Genomic DNA, 16,745 nt, shown 5'->3' on the forward strand with positions numbered 1-16,745 from the left:
TCCTCAAGGCAGAAACATAATCATGGTTTTTCACTTCCCTTTTTGTTACTCAGGTCACATAATAATCACTTATATGGCAAAATTTCAGATGCAATTAGAGTGTTTTCAACCCTTCCCCGTTAAATTTCAGATTGGTGAGGTTTTTGTGCAAATTCTCCCTCAAAATTAGTTGTTTAAAGATTTATGTCCAAACATTTACAGGAATGTCTGCACATTCCTGCGCTCTCGAGACAGAAGTAATGACGAACCTGAACGATAGAAATTAACACGCACATGTAAAAGAGACCAGCATCTTTGTGCTGCTGCCTCCACACTCAGAACACTGGGGGAGCCTGAATCGTCACACGTAATTCAAAAAACCTCACTCCTTCCTGGGAAAAGCTTCTCCAAATGGCACCAGCATCGGACCAATTGCTCAGGCGCAAAAAACAAAACAAAACAAAACAAAAAAACACACAAACAAACAAACACGACTTTCCGTCTTTCCCTGCACTCCCCACCTGCAGGTGCCATTGACTCTGCTTCATTCAAACAATCCCCTATCCAGCCTGCCTCATGGCTCCACCAGCCCAGGGCACCCTCCTCACAGCTACCTGGACCAGAGTGAGCCTCCCTGAGGGGCTCTGTTTCCTACATACACACACGCAGGAACCCAGCCGAGTGAATGTGAAGTGTGGTTTGAATTGTGCCACTCGAGTGCTCAAGTCCCTCCCAGAGTTTCCCAAGCCATCAGCCCCTTCACGCCCCACACGCCTCCTACACACACACACACACACGCATGCACACACACAAACACAAACACGCACACATACCAATCCCTCTCGCTCCTACACACACATGCACACACACACTCCAAACCCTCTCACCTCTACACACACGCACACATGCATACACACATGCACACACCTCCCAAATCCCTTGCCCCTACACACACACACACACGCACACACACCAAACCCTTTCGTTCCTACACACACACATGCAAGCATACACACACACATGCACACTCCTCCCAAACTCTCTTGCCCCCTACACACACACACACGTGCACCCACACACGCACACACACACCAAACCCTCTCACCCCTACACACACGCACGAACAGACACAGGTACACACACACACCTTCCTTCAGAGAGGGAGGGTCACAGACCCAGGTGCTGGAGGACAGCCGGACAGCCTTCAAGGCAGGTGGTCAAGGGGTTAACAACTAAACATGGCCTCATTGTGGTCAGGCTTTGGAAAGTCATGGTTGATTCTGGTTGTGGTCTGAGGATGAAGCATTTGACCTCTCCCTCCTTGCCCTGAAGCTGAAGCGTTTCCCAGCTGCCGTCACCTGCAGAGCCCCTTCCCCGGCATTCTCATGCCCAAGCCAGCAACAACCAGGACACCCTAACTAAAGGTTTCATCTCACTGAACTCTCAAAAGCCCCAGGCGCACGGACTCCTCTCTGTGTGGCGGGGACAGCCCACAGTCTTAGAGTAAGAATAAGAGGCAGAGTTTGGTATGTTCCCGTAGGTTCTGAGGAGTGGGTGGGTTCTTTGTAGGACTGAGTTACACGATGCATGTTTGTGCCTGACCCACACTCTGTGCTCAGTAAATTTTACTATTTCCAGGTTACTTTGGAGATTTCTCTGTGAACAGTCACAGCACAAACCTGTCTTGTACTTCACACTGGCAGTCTCTGCACATGGCCCGTCGGCGCTCCCACAGTCAGTGGAGGAAGATGCCAGCGTGTCTGGGTGACCTCGGGACGGGACTTCTAAAGGAATTGCAGTTTTAAAGGAAAGGTGGGAAGGACGCCCCTGGACTTTCCCATTGCCATGAATATGGACCGTATTGGCGACCTCTCTGTCGCCACCCGCCCTCCTGCGCAGCTGCCTTCCGTCCTCCGCCGTGGGCCGTTCAGTCAAAGACCAGAGGAACGCTTTGCGTAATCCCTGTTTTGGGTAAATGGCCACATTTCTTTCATTTCTCTGCAGCTTCTTGTTCTTCATTCATTTTATTTTGAATTCATTTTATTCTCTCTTCATTTTATTTTGAGAGGTGGAATAGCTTTGCATTCTGTGAAAGGAGCCCCAAGGAACTTAGTAATCTTTTTATGTGAAGTAGAAAGGCAATGAATGAGTAAGTAAATACATAAAGACTTGAAAAACAAAGTTCCTCCTTTTCCTGGGAGAGAATCTGAGAACGGCCTGAAGTTTGCCTTGTCTGTTTGGGAGACGCTGCAAGGCCGGTTTCCCGCCGGGCTGCGAACGGCAGAGCACGTGGCCCTGTCCCGGGCAGGCTCGGCTCCAAGTGGAACCCAGGACACCTGCACGTCCTCAGTGGGGCCTCCGTACTCCACACTCAAGCACATTTCCCTTAATGAGGCCAGCGGGTTGACGGCGCCCTCCTGCAGCCTCTCCCCCGTCCAGGCGTGCGCTCCTGTTCGCCAGGCAGGTCCTCTGAGCCGGGAACGGCCCTGGCCAGAGCTGTGGTGAGTGGGCTTCAGACCCTGCTGAGTGAGTGGAATTTTGTCTCCATCTTTCTGTGATTATATTCCACTCTGGAGTGGACTGTGGGCTGCTTCCCATGGGGACATGAGCTCCCAGCTGCACACTGGGAATCCGTGCCCTCTTCATGGGACCCCCACAGCCCGTCACGCACTGCAGGGTCTGTGGTGCAGGAAACCACCCGACATGCCCGGACACCTGCTGCTCGGGGGGAATCTCAAGTGAATCCAGGACAGCCAGGATGTTCATGCACCTCGGGGGGCTGGGCCCACGTGGGCAGAGACAAGACACAGAAGTACATCTTAGACCGTGTCTGTAACATCCGTGGTGCCGTCAACCCAGGAACGGGGCAGGCCGCCTTCCTTCCCCGGCCTCAGATTCCTCCCCTATCAAATGGAATGTTAACCACATTAAGTGCACAACGGTAAAATTCTACACTTTAAATGTTGTCTACGTAGGTTAGGAGATAAGACAGGCACAAATTAATTGCAAATAATGTGACGTTCCTCATAATTCAGACCAGTCCAGGAACAGAAGCAGTTGTGTTCCGAGGAAAAGGGAAGCCCTCCTGTCACCAGAGCAGCCTGAGGGGAGGAGCCTGAGGGGAGGAGCCTGAGGGCAGGAGCCTGAGGGGAGGAGCCTGAGGCTTGGGCGGGAGGGAAATACGGAAAGAAGAAGGTGGCGGCCGCCCAGCAGCCCACGGGTGCCACACACACGTTATCCTGCCTCGTTCTCACCAGAATCCTTCAGGGAGTGCCTGCATCCCAACCTCACACGCCAGTCTGGAGCCCCAAAGAAGTCACGTCCCTTGCTGAAGGTCACCCCAGGAGACCGTGGAAGGGCGGAGGCTCCCATTCTGGATGAGCTGTAATCTATTCCACCTGATTCACTCCTCTAGCTGCTCACAGCACAAAACCTGCACAAAATCAAAATACTAAGCCACATTCCAGAGGGTTCTGAAACCGAGGAAAAGGCAGGCAAACTAACTAGGAACCCTGGAACCCTGAAAATGACCCAGCAGTGAGCTCTTGGGGGTTTCCAGTCTCCTTTATACTCTAGCCTGGATGGGACAGGAGCCCAGAAACAGCCACGGGTACAGACACACAGGAGCCCCACAGAGGCGGCCCTCTCCAGCCATGGGATCTAAAGCAGTGAAGCCCAACAGAGTGGGCTGCAGTAACTGCACCTGCCCCCACCTCAAAGGGAGAAACCTGATCCCCCTGCCCCTCGGGCTATGAGAAGCCAACATCCTGAGGAGGATCTGCGTGGAGGCTGCCTCCTCGCCCTGCTCAGCAGGCACAGGCAGGGGCCTCCCCTCTTCCCACCCAGGACAGGGACACTGGGGGCAAAGTCACACCTTCTAGAGAAGACAGCGGCATGGACCAAAATAGCACTGCAGAAGGTCTATCGACGTTGGCATTGGACCACTGACAGCAAAACTGAGCCAGGATGTGCATTCGAACTTGAACCAGCTGACACGTGCCAAACTAAAAAACCAGAGTCTTACATAGAAGATTTTAATAGGAGCTAGACAAGGATTTTAAAGCAGCCATGTTAAAAATGCTGCAATGAGCAGTTGAGAACACTCTTGAAGCCAATGGAAATATAAAACATCTCTGCAAAAAGAAAAAAAAAGTATATGTAGTTGTGTACCAAATAGTAATTTTAAAATTGAAAAGTACAATCATCAAACATAACACACACCCACACACAAAACCAACAAGAACACTTCAATGCACGGGCCCAGTAGGAGAATGAACACCAGCAAGGACAAAATCAGCCAACTTCAGGAACATCAATCATCTGAATAATAACATCAATAATCTGAAACAAACAGCAGCAGCAGAAATAAAATAGACTGGGACCAAATGAATGTGCCTCAGAGTACTAAGGGGCTCAACAAAGGCTCCGCATATCATCCCATCCGCAACTACAACAGGGAAAAAAGAACGCAGGATGCAAAAAGCTGGAAATTTAAAAAAATGAGTAAATGCTTCCCAGGCTTGGTGGAAGACATAAATCTACAGATTTAAGAAAGCAAATGTCCTCTCCCAATTAGGATAAAACCTAAGAAATTCATGTTCAAATGCACAATAGCCAAATGTTTGAAAGCCAGAAATGAGGAAACAAATCTTACCCCAGCTGGCGAGGGAGAGCGGGTCAGCCTGCGTGAAGCCCCACATCTGGTGTCAGGACTTACGTGTGGAACGTGTTATGAGTGTAGCAGAAGAAAAACAGTTTGGCTTTTTTTCCTTTTTTTCAAGTTCTAGGAACATTAGAAATCTTCCTGGAGAAAGAAAGTGAAGTGATCTTAGTGTCTCACTGCACCTGACCTCTGTGTCGAGCTACGAGTGTCTGGGCCCTCACCTGACCTCTGTGGCAAGCTAGGGGTGTCTGGGCCCTCAGGATGCCCTCCCTTGTGAACACTGGACCCCCTTCAGGAGGCAGGAAGCAGATGCAGGGTGGTGCAGCCCCAGGGCACGGAGCCTGGGAATGCCAAGCCCATGGTCAGCCCTGCCCGGTGCCATCAGACGCACCTGGAGGGTTTTCCATGCACAGAAACAGGCAAGGTTAGCACAGGGCAGGGTCCCCAATGCTGGAACCACCAGAGCCCAGGGAAACAAGAGTGGGAAGGACTGAGGGACTCAGGAGGGACTGAGGGGCTCAGGGGAAGACTGAGGAGGACTGGGGGCTTGGAGGAGGACTGGGGGGCGCGAGGGAGTGGACTGGGGGTGTGGGAGTTCCTGGCCAAAGCTGAGGAGGACCTGTGTGGAAGCCGGAAGGATGTGGGGGATTAGGAAGGCCTGGGGGTACATGGGCGAGCTGAAGAGGAAGAGGCCCCACAAGGCTGCAGCCGTGGAGGCACCGACACCACTGCTGGCGCAGAGACGGGCATGGCTGATCCTGAAGGAGCCCCAGACTCAGGCCAGCTCTCAGACCTGCTGGGATCCAGCCACCCAGGGTTGCCCTCCAGAACGCAGAGCCCGTGGAGGCCCCAAAACCCCATCCTCCTGGTTACAGTCCCTGATGGCTTTGTCCTGGCCGACGTCTGACCGGAGACCAGAAATGAACAGTGGTGACACATCTCATCCCACAGGGAAGTAAATTCAAACCTTTCCGGGCCCTTGATCAGTGCTCTCAATGCGGCAGATGCTGTTGGTAGCACGAATCTCCACACCGAGGTGGGTCGTCTCACGACAGATTCCTCCAAGCACAAGAGCTGGCCTGGGACTGACGTGGAGAGAGGCCAGCGCTCATGAATTCTCAAAGATGCAGCCTTGGTGACCCCTCCCCGCAGGGACTGTTCCTCCAACCTGATGGCTTCCATGAGCACACGAACGCACACGAGTGACAGGAATCCGTACATTCCTGAATTCCCTAAACTGATGCTCCCTGAGCTGGAACAGAGCGCACAATGAGACAACAAGGAGGCCGAGTCCGTCAGAGCTTCCCATCCATCCATGTGTAGCCCAGTGAATGGCCTTGGTTTTGCTAAGGCCATATTTTATGCTGGCTTCATGTTTCTTTGAAGTGACAGAGAACCTATTTTTGATGGAAACACAGTGACAGAACACTCGGCCTTCCCCTTTGATGCCTGCATGGAGACCCCGTCGTCAGGAGCCTAGGGTGCCCCGATGGCAAGAGGCCCTTCCAGAGGCAGCAGTTTTCTGGGTCTCATTTGACAAGCCACAGAGGGAGGCCGCAGGGTCCGTCATGAGGAATCTGCTCCACCGCGGGGTGGGAGGGGATGCCTTCCCCGGGCCAGCACACACACCACACCCTCGCCACCACTCCACACGAAGAAGCTCTTGTCCCATCAAAGTCCAGATTCTCCTGAGACCAACTTTCCCTTGGCCAGGGTGGGGCCACACACACAGCTCAGCTACTGAGGAATTATCTTTGTAACACCTGTTGGTCTTAAATAATTTCAATGCCAACCCATGCAGTAAATTAGCACTGTCAGTAGCAGAGAACCTGTTGAGGGCGTAACTGTCCTTGGTGAAGCCAACAATTAAACAGATGAAAATGACTTTCCTCTTGGCCTCTGCGGAGTGATTAAATACACAGTGGGGGCCCTGAACCCCAGATACCCATCAATGTTTCTGCTGCAAAAGCCACATTGCCTTTTCCTGAAAATAAATGACTCTGTTGCAAAAGAATTCTCGTATGTAATATTTTCAACTCTTCAAAAACCAGCATGAAATGTTCTTCTAGTAAAATAAAGAAATATTAAATCCTGAAAGTGGTTTATAGTGTGAAGTCTGTTTCAGCATGTTATCAAAAATACAGTCGGAAGTTACTCTCGTTCAGTTTTCTGAGTGACAGTGGTCGATGCAGAAGAGGGGGCCGGAGTGGAGAGTCAGGGTCTGCCTCTCCCACGAGCACCCTGCAGACCCTTCACACCCACTCCCCTCAACACGGCACAGAGCCCCCCTCCTTGTCTTGACCCAGCCAGATTCAGCACCGAAGAGACAGAAAGCGTTGGAGGAGAAGCTGTCACCTGCACCTGCGTGGCTGGGCGGGCTACAGACATTGGATCCTGCCACATCCCTAAGATGAGAAGAATACAGGCAAGTCCGTCTTCATCCTGCAGGGCTGCCCTGATGGAGGACACAGACGGGGTAGCTCAAACAACAAGAATTTATTTGTCGGAGTTCTGGGTGGGAGGCCGGAGATCAAGTGTCCTGCTGTCCTTCCTTTCACAGAAGGAAACACAACTCAAAAACAAGCAGGACCACCCACCCAGTGAGCAGCCGAAGCCAGATCCCTTGATGGCTCTCCACCTTGCACTCAGTAATGCTGAGTGAGGTCAATCCAACATGTGTTCGGGGTGTGGCTGTATTTCAGGATTCAGTGTTTACTACCACAGGACAGTGCATCGTGGAATATTTTAAAGCTGCTTCCACTGTGTTCTAGCACACTCTAAAACAATGTACCATGTCCATTTACATAAGTACATGGTGAGGCCAAGGCTACATTGGATCGGAAGAGACCCCAACTGCCCTCTCTGTGATCCAACAGAAACTCAGTCATGATGTTGAGAATAATTCCGTGCGTATAAATTCCACGAGATAAGGCTTTATTGTTGCTTTTCCTGTTCTTCTTTTGTTCCATCTGCTTATCTCAAGGGAGCAGCGAGGACTAGACGGGCTTACAATGTGCCCTGGCCCAGGCCTGTATCTGAAATCATGACGAGGGCTCATGGTGGAACAAGTGTGAAACACAGATGTTAACAACCGAAGTGGCTTGTGCAGCAGTAACCTGCCCCCCATGTTTACCAACCCCAGGAGCCGCCACTGCCCAGCCCTGACCTAGGGGATTCCTCACTCGGAAAGAAGCACTGAGGCTAGTGGAATCTGAGCGCATGAGACGCCGGGAGGCCATGACCCAGAGCCCCCTATGAATCCATGGCCTCCAGAGTTACTGGTATCACTGCTCAATGAGGGCCGGGGGAGTACAGCCAAAGACACCTCATCCAAGTCAGCACCCTTCCCACTGGATGTGAGAGCCGGCCAGCCTCGGCTGTGTGCCTGCCTGGCAGGGCGGTGAGTCACCTGTGATTGGAAACAGCCTGAACTGGGAAAGAAAAGAGGAAAAATGAACCTCAGATTTTTGTAAACATGGAGCCCATGGTCATACGTTTTTGCTGCTCTTCTGTTTTTCTAGCTGGGAAGGACCTCAGTGTCCAAGTCTCTGCATGGAGTGGATGTGGAGGTTCAGGATTAAGGTGCTTCCGGAAGGTCCCACAGCTACTTAAACACGAGGAGCGTCCACTCAGGGCTGCAGCCTTGAGGCAGGCACGAGTCCAGGCCCTTTTCATACATGAACTCCTTTAAACCTCACAGCAACCCCAGAGTCAGGTGCAGGTTGTTAGTGTCCACACCCCCGGAGCCCCAGGGATGATAAGGAAGGGCCCCAGTCAGCTGGCAGACGAGGGCTCGAGCCTCCAGGGGTGCTCAGATCCACAAGGGTCTGCAATGCTGCAGTTCCCACTGGGTGATGAAGGTGAAAGTGAGCGTCTGTGATCGAACACTGAGAGGAGAACCATTCCATCCCGTCATTTTAAGGTAATTATTTGGGGTGTGGCTGACCAGTGCAGCAAAACAAGAGAAGTGCTGGGACGTAGCACCGTGTTCTTCCATGCCGGCGCTCCCAGCGACCTGGACTTAAAGACACACTCATGAATTGTTCAGGCCAGGGCTGCCGTGAGGGTCCACTCTGCATCTGAACAGTGCCTCACCTTACTCTCGAGAACAGAGCCGTCTCCAGCAGAGACTCTGAGGCACCTCAGACGCGAGGTCATTTCCAGAAGACTTCAAGTCTGAGATGCATCGAGTGCCTCTAAATGAAAATGCGCCCTTTACATGCTAATTACGCCAGTTCAAAGAACAGCCCAGCAGTTTAGAGAGTAAGAAATATTTGAGAAGATGTATATGAAAAGCTTCATGGCTTGACACACAACCCCAGCTTGCAGGAACCTCAGAAACACTGCCTCTGAATACTTCCCACACCCTGCTTGCTGGAAGGAGCTGTCAAATGGAAGGAAGTGAAATTGGTCTCTGTTTCCTCAGTAATCATACCTGACAGGCTAATTCTCAGTGGCAAATGCAAGTGGTAAACATTTGGGTGATATGAACAATTCCGAAATATCTACTCCCAATGTCAGATTCCTTTCTTCAAGTTTAATTCATGGAAAGATTCTGGCCTTCTCATTTATAGGCTACAAGTAGAGACAACGTCTTTACGGAAAATCAGCTCACAGCATCTTTATTAATTATAGATCTTAATGTTATTTTAATTTTGTGTTTCAACTTATTACAAAAATATCTCTATTTTAAGAGAATGTTTCTCTCTACAGATAAACTGGGCTGTTCTGCGTGAGAGAAAGAAGTACAGGCTAGGTGAAACAAAAGTACATGAGCCATCCGGCGTTCCCAGTGTCTGCCGGGAGACCCGAAGTTCAGGTTTGCCTTTAATTTTATCAGCTCTCTTCACTCCCTATTTTGTAGTAAAACTCTTTTTCTATTTTCATCATATGCTTCTCAGATTCTCACTAGTTTGACAGCACACACATATGCATCTTTTACTGAAATAATACTTTCTAACGTAATGAGCACTTACATTAATAGCCTAAGCACCACCCAACACCCATCCATTCCTCTCAGAAGCTCCCCAGTCCCTGAGCCGAGAGGCTCAGCCTCCCTCAGCTCCAAGTAATTCCTCCTCAAGGCAACAGCGTGGAGGGCATTGCAGACGCATCTGCCCCAGGACTGGAGCTCACACTGCAGCCCTCTGCGGGGAGCTCCACCCTCAGAGCTGACCCTTTTCTGATTCTCTGGCTAATCCGCCCCAGGACTGGAGCTCACACTGCAGCCCTCTGCCGGGAGCTCCACCCTCAGAGCTGACCCTGTCCTGATTCTCTGGCCATTGTTCTTTCCACTGCAATCGAACATGAATGAGCCGTTGTGTCTAGCCGTTCTTCTCTAGAATTATTTGTGCTTATTTAAAGTCCTTAAGAGAACATCAAGAAGTGAAAACATTACTCTTCTCAGTAGTACCACCATTCTAAGCTTGCACATAAATATTGTCTCCTCCTGGGAGAAACGCCTGAGTTTACCCCGAAAGAGCCTGGTCCAGTGTGTATGGCCAGGTCTCAGGAGCCCATCTCAAGAATCATCGTCACTCATCCAAAGCAGCCCCTCCACAGACAGCTGTTGACGGCCCTGCCTTGGATTTTTCTGGAACTGACCACGCGTGGAAAGCAGGGCTGGCCCAGGGCACAAGCCCTGAGAGCTGGGGTTCAATGCCCGTTCCATAACTCACGGCTGTGTGACCTTGGTGCTCTGACTCAGAATTTCCAAGCTTTGATTTTTTTAATTGAAAACTGATGGAAAATCCACACAAAAGGTTTAGCACATGGTAAACACCACAAAACAATTATTCATGAGATTGCTCAAACATGACAACACTGAGTTCCTGAAAACAGCAGTTTGTATCAGAAAACATACCAAATAGTATTGTTAAAGGTTTGTATTATCTCTACTTGTAAAGAAAGACACTGATTTTGTTTTTACTTAGTACTTTATTTTTATGTGAAAGAATTCTAGCATTGTATAGGCATGTAGATTAATGAGCCAATTGTGTAAACTTTTGTGAATGAATAGTTAGTATAAAACAATATACTCATTTCTATTACTCTTTGAATAGTGAAATTTCACTTCACTATTAAATCCAAGAAACATTTTTTAAAAACACTTGTCAATAATAAAATATTTATGGTCATTTTTATTTCTTTTTTGCCATATTTGTTTACCCTATTTTTTTTATTTTACATTTGCTAACTGTGTCTCACAAATAAACCCATCTTAAAATGTATGAGGTAGACTGACAGGCTTTCCTCTCAAAATGCCTGTGTACAAATCTCATCTCTTATAGTTAGCTGAGTTAATTTTGGCAAATTACCTAGTCTCTCAACATTAGCTTTCTCATCCCAAAACACGGATACTAAATCTATCTATCTCACAGAGTTGACATCAGAATTAAACTAATCAATTTATAAACACTTAGAATCCTGTCTCACACAAAGTAATCCCTCCAAATATAGCTATAACAACAAGGAATGAACCAAAAGCAAACCACTTAAATATTCAAACAACACATTGCTAGTAATAGTGATATTAGTACATTGAATGCTGTGCATAGCTTAAACAGGAATGAACCATTGACACACGATTGAGGATAAAACATGTTTTCTTGCTGCTGTGAGTAAATTCAGATACCATTGGTCTAACTTACAGCCACACAAAGGAAAATAAATTACCCGGATTTAAATTTAGAAAAATTCACATGGCTTGATGTCAAAGAGCCACATCCCATTATTTTGCTAATTCTGAGACTTTTTACTATAGTGATAGAAATTAATGTTAGGCAACAATGCTTTCTGTGCTCCCACTAATATTAAATAAAGATGATGTTTCAAAGAAGAGATAAAATAATGACAACAGAGAAAGCTGACTTGAAAAGCTAAAGATGAAAAGGCACAAATGAAACGGGTAAAAGCAAACAGATCAGAAGGAAAATGACAGAAAATATTATCTATCAGTGTTGAAGATGGCAAATATTGTTAGATTAGAATAGTTCAAATGGGGATACAGAACACAGTTTCTCCGACAATATTCTCACAACATAGTACACCTCCGTGGCCTCAGATGCGTGAGGGTTTGTTCCCACCAACCACCAATTTGGGAGCAGATTGTCCAACAGGCACCAGCCAGGTGTCCCCAGTTCAGTTCGTTCCTAACGCCACTCACCTGGAGACAGCATCGGAGCCCACAGACTGAGACTCAGTTCCCATGATGGCCCCCACTTCAGACACCAGTCACCAGCCCCAGGTTTTGACCTGTGTCTCGGACTAACCAGTCATACATCGGGGTTCCCATGGCCCCTCCTTGGGGTCAACTAATTTGCTAGATCAGCTCGAAGAACCTGTGTATTTATAATCTGACAAAGAGTACAGACAGACAGCTGGGTGGAGGAGATGCACAGGGCGAGGTGCAGGGAGGAGTCCAGTGCGTCCATGCCCTTGAGGGTGATGGGCCATGTCCCTGGCCATAGGCTGCAGACTCCACCTGGTATGGCCAGCAAACAGCAGGACACAACCTCCTCCAAGGTCAGGCCCTGCAAATGCACCTTCTCCACCCCTCGGCTCCTCCCACCCCAGGCTGCTGCAGGACTTGTCCTTCTCTAGTGCTCTAGGTTCGCTCTTCCTCAAGACATTTATTAATGACAAAGGGAGAAATGGTTACCCTATGCTGGAGAAACCAGTCAGACACACCCCTTAACCCAATCAGTTTAGGCTGACATTCCAGGCAGAAGAGGCGCCAACCCAGTGCACTCTTGACAGGGCACACGGAGAAGACACATTTTCTCCATGCTGTCCCTTAAAGGATAATAATTGTAGCCTCAAACTAATCATGAAGAAACATCAGACAAACCCTGATGCAAGGTCACCCAGCAAGCTTATTGACCAGTTCTCTTTCAATGTATCAAGGTCACAAACCCACGTGTAGAATTTGTGTTTATGACTGGAGAACCCACTCCGTTCAGAGGGAAGTGGGGGAATGAGACGGCTAAGTGCAGGGTGATACCACGGATCAGATGCTGAGGGGTAAAGGACGTCTGTGAGAAAACCAGTGAAACCCAGATTAAGTCTGTAACTAACAGTGTTGCACCAAGGCTAACATCATGGCTTTATAAAATGTCCCGGCCAGGTGCAGTGGCTCACGCCTGCAACCCCAGCACTTTGGGAGGCCGAGGCAGGGAGATTATAAGGTCAGGAGTTCGAGACCAGACTGGTCTGCATGGTGAAACCCTGTCCCTACTAAAAATACAAAAATTAGTCATGCATGGTGGTGCATGCCTGTAGTCCCAGCTACTTGGGAGGCTAAGGCAGGAGAATCACTTGAACCCAGGAGGCAGAGGTTGCAGTGAGCCAAGATCATGCTACTGCACTCCAGTCTGGGCGACAGAGTGAGACTCCATCTCAAAAAAAAAAAAAAAAAAAAAAAAGTTCCAAGTTCATGCAAGAGGTTAGAATTAGAGGAAGCTCATGAAGAGTGTTATAAAAACAATCTGCATTATTTATTATTTTTGCAGTTTTTCTGAGAAGTGTAATTTCAAAACGAAAAGTTAAAACACTATTAGGCATTTCAAATCTTGGCAGGATCAGAAATCAGATCCCTCAATACTCAGATCAATAAAAACCAAAGCATGAGAATAAATTTTATTACCAATTGAAATGGCTAGACGAAGAGCAATGAAGTCAACAAATAGGAAGTACAGGAAACAAAAAAATATACATAAATATTTTCAACCAAAAGATAGAGAATAATAAAATGGTAGATATAATCAATAATGCAAATCCTAGTTCTTTGAAAAACTTACCAAATAGACAAATAACTAGATAATTTAACCAAGCAAAAAAGATAAATATGACAAATATACAAGACAAGATCTCTCTTATATATGGAATCTTAATGTTTTTAATTTGGATGCACAGAAGCAGAGAGCAGAGCGGTGGTTTCCAGAGGCAGGGAAGAGGGTTGGGAGAAGCTGATGAAAGGGTAGGAAGTTGCAGTCGTGCAGGATGAATAAAGCTAAAGATGGAACGGGCAGCATGAGGGCTATAGTTAGTGATATTGTATACTGGACCTTTGCTAAGAGAGTAGATTTTAGATGCACTTAACAGAAAAAAAGGATAACTATTTGAAATGACAGACATGTTAACTTGCTTGGCTATAGTAATCCCATCACATCACTATGTTCATGTGTATCAAAGCACCACGTTGTATACCTTAAATACACACAATAAAGAAACTGAAAGAGCAAAATAATAATGAAACAGGAAACTTTTACAAGGTAGAAGTTACTATAATTTATCAATCCTATAAAAATAAATTTGAAAACATAGGGGAAATGGAGGAAACAGTTTATAAAAGTTAGCTTCAGATTTAATATAAAGTTTAGATTAATCTTAATAGAAGAAATAAAGAATTACCTCACCAAAAAATCACATCCTCATAAGAATATAAGAAACAATTTTAACACATATTAAACATAGGATATTCTAAATATTACACAAATTATCTGAAATAATAGAAAGTGAAAGAAAACTACCAAATTCTAGTTATGAAACAAGAATATCATTTGTACTTAAACCTAATATAGTACCAAGAAGAAAACATAAACTACTATCAGTGATAAATGTTGATGCAAAAATATTAACTATTAGCAAAGAGTGGTTACCTGGGGTCTATTTCATGAACTCAGGGTCAGTCCAATATGAAGGAAGTCAGCAACATGACGTAGCAATCCCTTTAAAGAGAAAAAATTAATAGCATTACATTTGATGCAGGGCAGGTGATATGGTTAGGATCTGTGTCCCCACCCAAATCTCACGTTGAATTGTAATCCTCAGTGTTGAAGGTGGAGCTTGGTGGGAGGTGATTGGATCGTGGGGGTGGATCCTTCATGAATGGCTTGGCACCATTCCCTTGGTGATGATGCTTTCATGATGAAAGTGAGGGAGTTCTTATGAGGTTTGGTTGTTTGAAAGTGTGGGGCATTTCCTCCCTCTCTCTCTGAGTCCTGCTCCTGCCATGGAAGACACCTACTTTCACGTTGCCTTCTGCCATGAGTAAAAGCTCCCTGAGGTCTCCTCAGAACCAAACACTGACATACTTCTTGTACAGCCTGTGGAACAGTAAGGCAATTAAACTTTTCTTTATAAATTACCCAATCTTGGGTATTTCTTTATTGCAATGTGAGAACAGACTAATATGGAAAATTGGCACTGAGGATTTCGGCTTTGTATAAAGAGACCTGAAAATGGAGAAGTGGCTTTGGAATTGGGTAATAGGCAGAGGTTGGAAGAGTATGGAGAGCTCAGAAGAAGATATGAAGAAGAGGGAAAGTTTGGCACTTCCTAGAGACTTGTTAAATTGTTGTGGCCAAAATTCTGATAATAATATAGACAATAAAATCCAGGCAGAGGAGATGTCAGATGGAAATGAGGAATTTATTGGGAACCGAAAGCAAGGTCACTTTTGTTAAGCTTTGGCAAAGGACTTAGAGGCACTGTGCCCCTCATCTAGGGAATCTGTGAAACTTTGAACTTGAGAGTGATGATTTAGGGTATCAGGCAGAATAAATTTCTAAACAGCAAAGCATTCACAATGTGACCTGGCTGCTTCTAACAGCTTAGCTTATATGTGTGAGCAAAAAAATGATCTGAAACTGGAACTTATATTTAAAAGGGAAGCAGAGCCTACAAGTTTGGAAAATTTGCAGCCTGCCCATGCAATAGAAAAGCCCCATTTTCAGGGGAGGAATTCAAGCAAGTTGCAGAAATTTGAATCACCAAAAGGAAGGAAAATGCTGATAGCCAAGAAAATGGGGAAAGGGCCTTGGAGACATTTCAGCGACCTCTGTGGCAGCCTATCCTATTACAGCCCAGAGGCCTAGGAGGGAAGAATGGTTTCATGGGCCAGGCCAAGGCCCTCCCCAACCCTGCACAGTCTGGGGACACTGCTGCCTGCATCCCAGCCACTCCAGCTCCAGCTATGGCTCAAGTAGGCCAATGTACAGCTTGGGCCACTGCTTCAGAGGGTGATGGCTTCCACCCCATAAGCTGTGATGCCTTCCACATGGTGTTAAGCTTGCAGGTATACAGAGTAAAAGAATTGACACTTGGAAGGCTCCACCTAGACTTCAGAGGATATATGGAAAAGCCTGGACATCCAAGCAGAAATCTGCTACAGGGGCAGAGCCTTCATGGAGAACCCTTATAGGGCTGTGTGGAGGGGGAATGTGGAGTTGAAGCCCCCACAGAGTTCCCAATGGGGCACTGCCCAGTGGAGCTCTGGTAAGAAGGCAACCATCCTCCAGACCCCAAAATGGTAGAGCCACTGGCAGCTTGCACCCTGCACCTGGAAAAGCCACAAGTATTCAACTCAGCCAGTGAGAGTAGCTATGGGGTGACCCCTGCAAAGTCACAGGGCTGGAGCTGCCCCAGGCTTTGGGAGCCCACCCCTTGCACAAGAATGCTCTGGATGTGAAACATGGAGTCAAAGGAGATTATTTTAGAGCTTTAAAATTTAACGACCCCCCCTGCTTGATTCTGGACTTGTGTGGCGCCTGTAGCACCTTTCTTTTCGTCAGTTCTCCCTTTGGGGATGAGAGGATTCATCTAATGCCTACACCTCCATTGTATCTTGGAAGTAACTAACTTGTTTTTTATTTTATAGGCTCATAGATAAAAGGAACTTGCCTTGTCTCAGGTGTGACTTTCAAGTTTCAATTTCGAGTTAATGCTGCAATGAGTTAGGAGGACTGTTGCGAGGGCATGATTGGATTTTCCAATGTGAGAGGGACACGACATTGGGGAGGGGCCGGGGGTGGAATACATGGTTTGGATCTGTGTCCCCACCCAAATCTCACATGAATTGTAATCCTCAGTGTTAGAGGTGGAGTCTGGTGGGAGGTGATTGGATCATGAGGGTAAATCCTTCATGAATGGTTTAGCACCATCCTCTTGGTGATGCTCTCATGATGGTAAGTTATTGTGAGGTCTGGTTGTTTAAAGTGTGTGGCACCTCCCCCCTCTCTTGGTCCTGCTCCTGCCATGTAAGACATCTCTTCCTATGTCACTTTCTGCCATAAGTCAAAGTTCCCTGAGGCCTCCCCAGAAG

The 16,745-nt window shown here is 47.3% G+C and overlaps 1 long non-coding RNA gene across 9 annotated transcripts in view; it reads right to left on the minus strand.

Annotated features, from left to right (window-relative positions):
* Nucleotides 1–16,745, minus strand: part of LOC103876665 — a 110,590-nt gene that overhangs the window by 61,940 nt on the left and 31,905 nt on the right. For 5 of the 9 annotated variants that reach the window (XR_002516474.2, XR_002516479.2, XR_002516475.2 and 2 more), the window contains exon 4: nt 14,302–14,370. This is a non-coding gene — a long non-coding RNA (uncharacterized LOC103876665). Of the gene's footprint in view, nt 1–1,042; nt 4,113–4,633; nt 4,784–13,265; nt 13,653–14,301; nt 14,371–16,745 lie in introns of those variants that run through there. The other 4 variants (XR_002516476.2, XR_635981.4, XR_002516478.2 and 1 more) reach the window with 2 other exon arrangements.

The sequence above is a fragment of the Papio anubis genome, chromosome 14 (assembly GCF_008728515.1).
Source record: "Papio anubis isolate 15944 chromosome 14, Panubis1.0, whole genome shotgun sequence".
NCBI lineage: Eukaryota > Metazoa > Chordata > Mammalia > Primates > Cercopithecidae > Papio > Papio anubis.